Raw genomic sequence first — 10,760 nt, 5'->3', positions numbered from 1 at the left:
GTTATTAAGTCTGGGGGATCTCGTGATCATATGGCCATTACTGCACCTCTTTTACTATAAAGTTAGTCCTTTGGTCCAATGTGATGTTATCTAAGACCAAATGTTAATAGATCACTCTGCAAGTCTTTTTTTTTTTTTTTTTTTAAGATTTTATTTCAGAGAGAGAGAGAGAGAGATTGAGCACAAGAAGGGGGAGCTGGAATGGGAGCAGGAAAGGGAGAAGCTTACTCCTCGCTGAGTGGGGAGTCCAATGCGGGGCTCGATCCCAGGACCCCAAGATCATGACCCGAACTGAAGGTAGACACTTAACTGAGGAACCCAGGTTCCCCTCTGCAAGTCTTCAGATTGGCTGAGACCCAGTACCCAGGAAAGGTAAACTCATACTAGGAAGAGTTGTCCCAGTCAAGATGAATTGCTTCTTCTTCCAGGTCGAAGAGGTCCAACTTAATTAACTTGCCATAAGTGGCTGGTGGGGCTCTCTGAAGGATAGTACCGCACTGATGGCTCCATGTTGATCTTTGTTGCTGGAAAAGTGGACATCCAGCAGCAGTAATATGTAGATCATTCTTAGCGAATGCAGGACCTTTATTCCTGCTACATAGATTCTTCATTATGAGTCTTTTAAGCCAAAACTGGGATGGCAGACTGCTGACCTGGCTGAGTCACTCTGCCTGCTTGGTTATTTAGCACCTCTTTCATGATGGATGCTCTCTGTTGGATGTCAACATATGATGCAAGATCTTCACACTTTGTGCCCATTCCCATGAGTCCACACATAACCTTCTTTCCCAGACCGCCTTGTCCCCAGTCTTTCAATATTTATCCTTCCTGTTTTTGCCACTGCCCATAGTCTGTATTTATTCTTACCTCAGGCTACTTCTCCTGTCCACAGAGTGGGTCCCCAAAGCCCTACCCATTGGTAAGATTCCACCTCATTTATTGTCTTTAAAGGTCACCTCCGGGTGACACTGAAATGTAGCTGTCCTCCACTTTCAGCTTATGCCCACCTACCAAATAGATCTATCTGTGAATCAGGCTTAGCCTTCTCCCTCCTTATCAGGTGGTCATAGGGAGCCCCATGCAGCCTTCAGTGTGAGTTAAAGGAGAAGTGTTGGTGCAATGTTGGTGGATGACGTGGGAGTCTAGGCCACCCACCTGTGCAGCTTACCTCTTGTGCCTGACCCCAGATGCACCATCTTACTTTGGATTACTGTCAAGCCCATCTGACCTTATGCCTTGGTAGGTCTCACAGATCCCAGCTTGTAATGGTTGTTCCAGCTATAAGATCCCTCAATGCTCCATGGTCAGGTGCTTCATCTCTACCAGTGCCCACGCCAGGAGGTGTTTCTCAAATGGCGATAATTCTCTGTGCAGATTGAATGGCCTTGCTCCAGAATGCTATGGGTCTAGATTGTGTTTATTTCACTGGGCTTGCTGTAAACACATGGTACCTTTTCCCACCACAGATACATCGAATACCGTAAGGTCTTCTGGGCCATATGACCCTGGAGGCAGAAAAGCCTGCAGTCCAGCCTGGATCTATTGCAAAACTCTTTTCTGGCCAGGACCTGCTCAAAAGAGGACAGTCTTCCATGTCATTCAAAAAATAGATTGGGTTCCTATTCTCAAGTATAAAATACACTGACTCCAGCCTGCAGAAGCCTCCAGGTATTGTGCTTCCTTCTGAATGGTGGGAGGTAACAAGATGCAATCACATGTTCTGTACTTTGAAGGGGCTGTCCCAGCATGCCCCAGACCGCTCTCCAAAAACTACACTGATGTGGTGAGCCCCTAAAACTTAATAGGGTGAATTGCCTATCCTCTAGATTCCTTGAATTCATGTAGAGTTTATCTCCTACTCTCCAGAGACATGCATATTCATCCAGTCCTATAAACACTGTTTCACTAATAGAGTGAACCAATGTGATGTTTTGCAGGATGTCCGATGGTCCAGTCCCTTCAGCCTTTATTATGACAGAGAGCACGAGAGAGAACACAGCCCTCAGGCAGATCATAAATGTGTATCGTTGTCTGCCCTACATAAGAGTGAACTGTTTCTGGCCTTTTTCATGTTAGAAATGGAAATGGATGTATAAGCTAGATCAACAGTTGGATACCATGAACTTAAAGCGATATTACTCTGTCTAGCAAAGCTGCCTCGCCCAACACAGCAACTACACTTTGGGTTACTGTTTGGTTTTTGCATGGGGTAGATTAGTGGATTAAAAGGGGGATAGATGGTGACCACTACCCCTGAATCATTTAGATCTTATATAGAGACTTACCAAGAGAGTATTCTCAGGCCCATTTTTAAATTAAGAAACTGAAGCTTCCAGGGTTATAATAATTTATTGTAAAACCTCCTGCTGGGGATCCCTGGGTGGCTCAGCGGTTTAGTGCCACCTTCAGCCCAGGGCGTGATCCTGGAGTCCCAGGATCGGGTCCCATGTCAGGCTCCCTGCATGGAGCCTGCTTCAACCTCTGCCTGTGTCTCTGCCCCTCTCTCTCTCTGGGTCTCTCATGAATAAATAAATAAATAAAATATTTTTAAAAATAAATAAATAAAACCTCCTGCTTTGTCAAATCTGTTTGGCTCACAAGCTTTTGCACTTAACCCTATGAGAGACCCAGCCCACGGTTGTAATTAGTTAATTTAGGAAAGTAAAAAACAAGATCTGACTGGATTGCTAAATGTCCATGCACATCTACCATGCTTTTTGTAAGAGGTTTTTTTCTAACAAGCCTAACTTTGGGATCAGATGGGGCCAATTCCGCCTAATTTCTTAAGAGTGGGAAATCAAACTTAGTTGAGAAAGTTTTGTTAGTTTTTATTCCTGGCAGCTTTACACATGAGCTTTATTTCCAAATGCTGTATGCCAGGATGTTTCCTCATTTGACTTTTCCAGGATCGTGATGGAAAAAAAAAAAAAAGAGGGAAAAGAGTTGCCACCCAAAATTAAACTATTCCCTTCGCTATGGAACAATGCAGCATGAGGCTGCCTGGAGCAGGCAGTGATTTTCTTTGTGCAAATGACTGAAACAGCCAGCCCCAGAATACGCTACTTGCTGTGTCTTCTTAGGCAAGTCATCGCATGGATCTCAGTTTCCTCAGCTCTACAATGGTTATAATAATAGTTTCTACCTCAAAAGATTGCAGGGTCTTGCTCAATCATGAGTCCCTAAAGTACCTGACACAAAGTAGCACTCAATGAAGGCTGCCTGGCTGACTCAGCCAGTTAGGCATCTGGCTCTTAATCTCAGGTCTTGGTCTCAGGGTCATGAGTTCAAACCCCACTTTGGGCTCCATGATTTTTTTTTTTTTAAGCAGCATTCAATGAATATATGCAGTATGCAGAATCAATGACTAAATTGTGAAGACTAAATGAGATAACACATTTGCACAGCACATGGCAAACATTAGATTCTATAGTGGTAATTTGACAATGTATATTAAAACCTTAAGGGTCTCCTGGGTGGCTCAGTAGGTTAAGTGTCTGCCTTCAGTTCAGGTCATGATCTCAGGGTCCTGGAATCTAGCCCCATGCCTGGCTCTCTGCTTGGTGGGGACTCGGCTTCTCCCTCTGCCCCTCCCCCTTCTCCAGTTCTTTCTCTCTCAAATAAATACATTTTTTTAAAACCTTAAAACACACAGGTTTTTTGACTCAATGATTCTGCTTCTGGAATTGGACACTTAATCTAAATAATTTTAATAATTAAGATAATTGATTAATAATAGTGGCAATCTTACTTAGATAGTAATTAAAGATACACCAGAGACTTAGAATATGAGATTGCTCCTGGAAAAACCACCTAAATGTCCATCATATTTTGGCAAGGAATCTCTATGTGTGACGCATAGACAGCCTTTATAAGGTTATACACTAAAGCAGTGGTCCTCTAAGTGTGGCTTGTGGGCCAGCAGAATCAGTATCACCTGGGAACTTATTTATTTTTTTAATTTTTAATTTTTTACAGATTTTATTCATTTATTCATGAGAGACACAGAGGCAGAGACATAGGCAGAGGGAGAAGCAGGCTCCCTGAAGGGAGCCCTATCCAGGACTCAATCCCAGGACCTCAGGATCACAACCTGAGCCAAAGGCAGACGTTCAACCGCTAAGCCACCCAGGCATCCTACCTGGAACTTATTTAAAATGTAAATTCTTGAGCCCCATCTCACACTTACAGAAAGAAGTGGGGCCCAGCAATCTGGGTTTTAACAAGTCTTCCGGGTGATGCTGTTTACATGTTCAAGTTTAAGAATCACTGCTCTAAGGTGTTACTAGAAATTGTTTCTTTGTGAGTGGGAGTATTTTAATGTTCTTATATTCTCTGAAGTAAGCATTACACTGCCAACTAATAGAAGAAAGATACCCAAAACAAGAAAAAAAATAAAAGAAGAAAAGTAAACTGACAAGTGAAAAGGGAGGGAAAAAATTAAAAAATGGAACAAAAAAAATGGAACAGAAAAAAAAGCACTCCTACCTCTCCAATGTTTTTTTTCTTCTCCCTCCCCCCTTTATTTTTACCCCTACACCAATGGGATGGTATTTATTTACAGACTTGATTAGTGTCCAGGACATTTTGCAGCTGCTTTTTTTTTTTCTCATTTAATATGTCACAGGAGCTTTCTGATGATGTCATAGGCATCAGTATCATTTTTTAAAATGGAGGCATTAATTTTACTTTGTTCCCCTGGTCATCTGTTTCCCTGTGTGTGTGTGTTGTTTTTTTTTTAAGATTTTTATTTATTTATTTATTTATTTGAGAGAGAGAGACCGAGCGAGCATGGGCAGAGGGAGAGGAAGACTTCCCAACAAGAAGGGAGTCCATCTCTGGGCTCCATCCCAGGATCTTGGGATAGATCCCAGGACTCTGTGATTATGACCTGAGCGAAAAGCAGACACTTAATTGACCAAGCCACTGAGGTGCCCCTCCCTGTGTTTTCAGTTTTTGCCATCATAAATAATGCTGTCACCAATATAGGCACATACACCTCTTCCCAGATTTCCAAAATATGTCCTTAGGATAGGCTCTTAGAAGTGAGGTTGGGGGATCTCTGGGTGGCTCAGTGGTTTAGTGCCTGCCTTCTGCTCAGGGGGTGATCCTGGAGACCCCCATGGATCGAGTCCCACATCCGGCTCCCTGCATGGAGCCTGCTTCTCCCTCTGCCTGTGTCTTTGCCTCTCTCTGTGTCTCTCATGAATAAATAAATCTTTAAGAAAAAGAAAAGAAGTGAGGTTGGTGGATCAAGGGAAGGATAGAAGCATTTTAAAGACTCCCATTGTGCAAGACTGCCCGTTTCCCAACAGTGAGACGTATGATTTATATGATTTGAAGTAGTATGGCTAATTAATGGAGAAAATAAGTTACTTGTTTAAATTTTCATGTCTTTGTTTGAGACAACAGTTTCTCTTCTTTCAGAATAAACTCATATTTATCCTTTCGTAAATTGGGTTGGGGAGGAAAGCTCTGAACTTCATCCCAGTAACGTCCTTGAGTCTCAGTTTCTTCATGTGCTACATGGAATGATACCAGAATGACTTTGAAATTAAGTAAGATGAGGTATGGGAAAGCTCTCTCCCACAATGTATTCTGCATATGCGTGTCACCATTACCCCACTTAGCATGAGATTTATGTATTCATTATAAAACCTTATGTTTTGTCAGCAATCCAGAAAACCTTCACCACAACCCAAATCTTGAAAGCCTTCTTCCTTTGTGGCCTGGTGCCTTAGAAGGCTGTGGGCAAATCCCCCTCTTAATTTCTTTCTTTTTTTGAGAAGAACACTGGGATGCGTTTGCAGCCTTAGGAGAAGGGCCCTTGGTCAGGGCCTGAGGGTGTCCTTATCTGACCCTGGCGAGAAAACCAAGTTCGCGGAGGAGAGAGTGCAGCCTCCCAGGCTCAACCTCGCGTTTGGGAGAAGAGCCCGTTCGGAAAGGTCAGAGGCGCTCTGAGACCCAACAGAGGCGCTTCAGGTACCAGAAGCCGACCCAGGCCCGGCCTGGCAGGTGCAGGAGCCAGAACACATCAGTTAACGACTCTCAGCAAGTTTTCCTCCGCGATGTTTTTCCCGTTGCTAGGAAACCTCTTGTCGCCGCGGCCCGCTGGTTAGCGCTCCCTCTTGTGTCCACATGCTGCAATAGCACCTGCAGCGGAGCAAGGAGCAAAGGTTGCTTTTGTTTCTAGTACAGTACTCGACTTAAAGCGTTGTTATTGTGGAATATAATACAGAGAAAAGTATCCAAGATAGACACACAGGTTGAAAAGTAGTTACAAAGTAAACTCTCGTGTAACAACCACGACCCAGGTTAAAAAATAGAACACTAAAAAAAAAAAAAAAAAATAGAACACTGCCAGCACCTCAGACCTCTACATGCCCCCCCTTCCCCTGCTCAATCACACTCCTCCTATAGATTAAACACTCTCCACGCTTAGGGATCTGTTCATAGTTCTATTACTGTTTGTGTATCTGTAATCAATATAGCTTTAGTTTTGTCTACTTGGAAACTTGATGTAAGCAAAACCATATGACTTTATTCAATGTTATATTTGTAAAAATATATTATTTTTGTATTTCTGAGGGCCATCTATGTTGTTTCATGCAGATGTAGTGTGTTCATTTTCATTGGTGTATAACATTCCAGGATATGACTATTACTACACTTGGTCCGTTCTCCTGTTCATGGATATTTGGGCTGTTTCCAGCCTGGATAGCTTAGGTAGTGCTTAGATTCCAGCTTAGATAGTGCTGCTGTGTCCATTCTTGTACATGTGTCTTGCCACATACACGCCAGCATTTCTCTGGTTACATATCTAAGAGTGAAGTTGTTGGACTACAGAATGTGTATATCTGGCTTTATTAGACAATGCCAAACGACTTCCCAAAGGGAGTGAACCAATAAATGTTCATTCCCAATGCTTGTGGGGCTACAGTTAGTATCATCAGATAATTCTTTTTTACCAATCTGGTGGGTGTGGAGTGGTATCTCATTGCTATTTTGTTTAATTTATTTTTTTCTTCATTTATATTTAGTTTAATTTAATTTGTTTAATTTATTTCCTGATAATTAATGAGATAAAGCATGTTTTCATATTTTTATTGGCCAGGTGCATTTCCTCTTACTCAACGTGTCTACTAAAGTTTTTTTGTTGGGGGCCCTGTGGGTGGCTCAGTCAGTTAAATGGTTAAGCGTTGGCCTTCAGCTCAGGTCATGATCCCAGGGCCCCCCATAGGGGTCCTTGCTCAGGAGGATGCTTACTTCTCCCTCTGCCTGCCCTTCCCCCTGCTTGTGCTGCTGTCAGATGAATGCAAAATGAAATCTTAAAACAAATTTTATTTTTGTCCATTTGCTTTTGGGTTGCTTGTGTTTGTAGCAGAAATCTCTAGTTCCTGATCTTGGCTAATCTCTGATTTCAGCAGCCATTGTGGTGATCAGATATTTTTTTATTTTGACATAATTTCAGACATAAAGAGAAGTTGCAAGAATATCCCCTTCATTAGATTCTCAGATGTTAACAATTATCACATTTATTTCATCTTTCTCTGTAAGTACTTTTCTTTCCTGAATTTAAGAGCAACTTGCAGAGGTGATGCCTCTTTATCCTAAATCCTTCCGTGTGTGTTTACTGAAAACAAGGATGTTTCCCTACATAACCACAATACAACGATCAAAGCCAAGAAACTGACAATGATACATTAATGATGTCTTAATAGTGGCACATTAATAATGTTTTATCTGCAAATCTTATTCAGATTTTGCCAGTTGTCCCAATCATGTCCCCTATAACTGAAGAAAATTCAAGATCATGTTTTTATTCATTTTTTGTATCTCTTCAGCTTTGATTAATCTCTGAAAGCTCCTTTCTCTGTCTTGTAAACATTGACACTTTTGAAGAATGTGGATCAGTTATTTTGTAAGATATCCCTCTATCTGGTTTGTCAGATATTTCCTATGATGAGATTCAGTTTATGTACTTAGGCAGGAATATTACAGAAGTGATGTTGTTTTCCAAAGCATCGTTTTAAATCCCAAAATCAATCTAATACATTGTCCACTTATTCCTTTAGAGACAAGAGACTGTTGAATATAAGATTAGGGATTTTAACATCGTAAAAAGTGAAAAGATGAGCCATGGAGTGAGAGAATATCACCAAAACATACACATTTAAACATCAAATATTAAACCTAGGGTAGAATCAAAGATATATCAAGAATTCTTACTATCGGGCAACTCCCTCAGGTCCCCTCACTCTTTGGGAGCTTTGTACTATTACTTTGCTATCGCCCAATAAACCTTGCTTTGCTGCCCACCAAAAACAAAACAAACAAAACAAAGAAAGAAAGAAAAAAAAAAGAAAATAAATAATTTTTTACAATCAACAGGAAGAAGGCAGACAAGCAAAAGAGAAAAAATTGATTAAAACTTGATCCAGCTCTTCCCCAAAAGATACTAAATATGTAAAAAAAAGTGCTCAATTTCATTAGTAAATGGGAAATGCAAATTAAACACAATTGGATAACATTGTATGCCTAACATATTGACTCAAATTAAAAGGCCATCTATGGGGCAACTGGCTGGCTCAGTAGGTGGAGCATGTGGCCCTTGATCTCAGGGTCATAAACTCAAGCCCCACATTGGGTATAGGGATTGCTTAAACTTTAAAAAAATCTTTAAAAAATGAAATGAGCTAAGAAAAACTGTTAGTACTAAGTGTTGGTGAGCTGATAGTGCCACTGGATGTGCCAGAGGGTAATGAATCAACCTACTTTGGAAAAGAGTGTTGTTTAAACTAGGAAAGCTCAGGGGCACCTGGGTGGCTCAGTGGGTTGAGCAGCTGCCACTAAGGGGCCCCAAGTAGAGCTCGAGGATCATCCTAGATTCTTCTTTTCCCTTTACTTCATTCATTCATTCACTCATTCACTTATTTATTGGACAAACTCAGAAGCTAGTGGGGGAGACAAATATGGACATAGACAATCCTCATCCTGGGTGTCAAGAGCCACAACCCCAGGGGTGCTGGAGGTGCGTGTAGAGTTGAAGACATACTGTGGCTTAGACCTTTAAAATGTCTTCAAAGTCACCTTCCTCTCTGATCCTGTGGCCACTGATACCCCCTGCCTCTAGTCTCACCCTGTTTATCTTGGCCTTCTGAGAAGCTAGCATGGGAGTGGATAAACTATGGAAGGATTTTACTAGGCGAAACACCTGGGCTAGAGAACACGAGGAGGGAGTGAAAGGCTGGGAGAGCTGTTAGGCTGTGATGTACATCTAGCCCCAGGTGAAGAAGGAAGGTTGGGTGGAAGGTTCTGGTGTGCCAGGTTGTATAAGGAAGGTCTGGTAGATATCAGGCGGTCCTGTGTTTCTGCAAACCCCTTGTGTTAAGTCATTGGCTGGGAGCATCCCTTGGGAAGCTTGGCCTTGATGCAAACAAAGAGGACAACAGCCCTTTGTCATTCACAACCCCTGGAGTCAAGGTCTGTGAAGCTCATTTTCTTGAACCCCATGACCCCCACTGAGGGATCTTTCTAAAATACAATCTCACTGTGCCATTTCTAGCTCAAACACCTTCCATGGCTCCCCAGTGTCCTCAGCCTAAATCCTTAAAATCCCTAAATCCTTATCCTGGCCCTTAAAGTCCTGTTGGGGGAAAAAAGGGACAGTTTACCTTGTGTGCTCCATGGCCCACTAATCCTCACTCTTATGCACAGCCTATATGCCTCAACCATACCAGACTGACTACCTGCTGCTTTCTAGATGTATATCCTCTTTTATTCCCATATGCCTTTGCCCACACTGCACCCTCTGCCTAGAAACCTTTCCTTTTGCCTCTCCATCAAAGCCTAGCTCAATGTCAAGTGCTTTCCCCAGCTTCCCAGGTTCAGTCAGCAGCATCCTTGGCTCTATCTCTGGTCTAGGTCTACATCCTCTGGAATAGACAGAGGATTCCTGTGGCTGTGTCAGAAGAAGGAGGCAAACAACTGCCACTGTCCTCTCGGGCTTCTCTCCTATCTTCCCAGAGCAAGCTGGCGTCTATGGCCTCAAAATATTCTCATATTCCCATCATCTCCACAGTGGTTACAACAGAAATCCACTGCACAGATTCCAGGGCAACCAGAGATAGAAGCCCATCCTGATCCAAGTGCTTTCTCCCTCCCTCCTCCACTTGCAATCCTGCCTTCCTGGTCTTAGGATTTAATACTTTATTTTTAGACCACACATTGGACTGGGAATCTGCTTGACGCCTGAGTTGTAACCAGACCCTGGGCTGGTGCTGGCCTTGAGCTCTAGCTGGGCAGAGGACCAGTGAGAAGGGCCAATGGCAGTGCTGGGGGCTGGGGCCCCAGGGAGGCAGCATACTAAGGCAGATGTACCCTACGCTAAAATCCAGAGAGTGGGGGCTTTCTCCCAGTACCTGGGGGGGCTCCAACAACCTGACCCACCCAAGCCCCTCCTTTGACAACGGGGGCTCAGAGAAGCCAAGGTTAGCAGAGGCAGACCTGGGACTCAAATCCTGTTCCCACACTGTAGTCAGGCTGCCCCCAAATTGGAAAATGATTGTGTCCTTGCTCTTTCTCTCCCATTCTGTGTGTACCTCCAGCTTAACACTATGGAAAGCCCCCTTGCACAGATGGCCTGCAGGCCAGATAACAGTTTTGTTTAGCCACAGATAATTTGCATTTTTTTTTAATTGTGGTAATATACACATTACATATAATTTACCATCTTAGCCATTTTAAGTGTACAGTTCAGTGAC

Source organism: Vulpes vulpes, chromosome 9 (genome assembly GCF_048418805.1).
Source record: "Vulpes vulpes isolate BD-2025 chromosome 9, VulVul3, whole genome shotgun sequence".
Lineage (NCBI taxonomy): Eukaryota > Metazoa > Chordata > Mammalia > Carnivora > Canidae > Vulpes > Vulpes vulpes.
Note: the sequence above shows the minus strand (reverse complement) of the source record.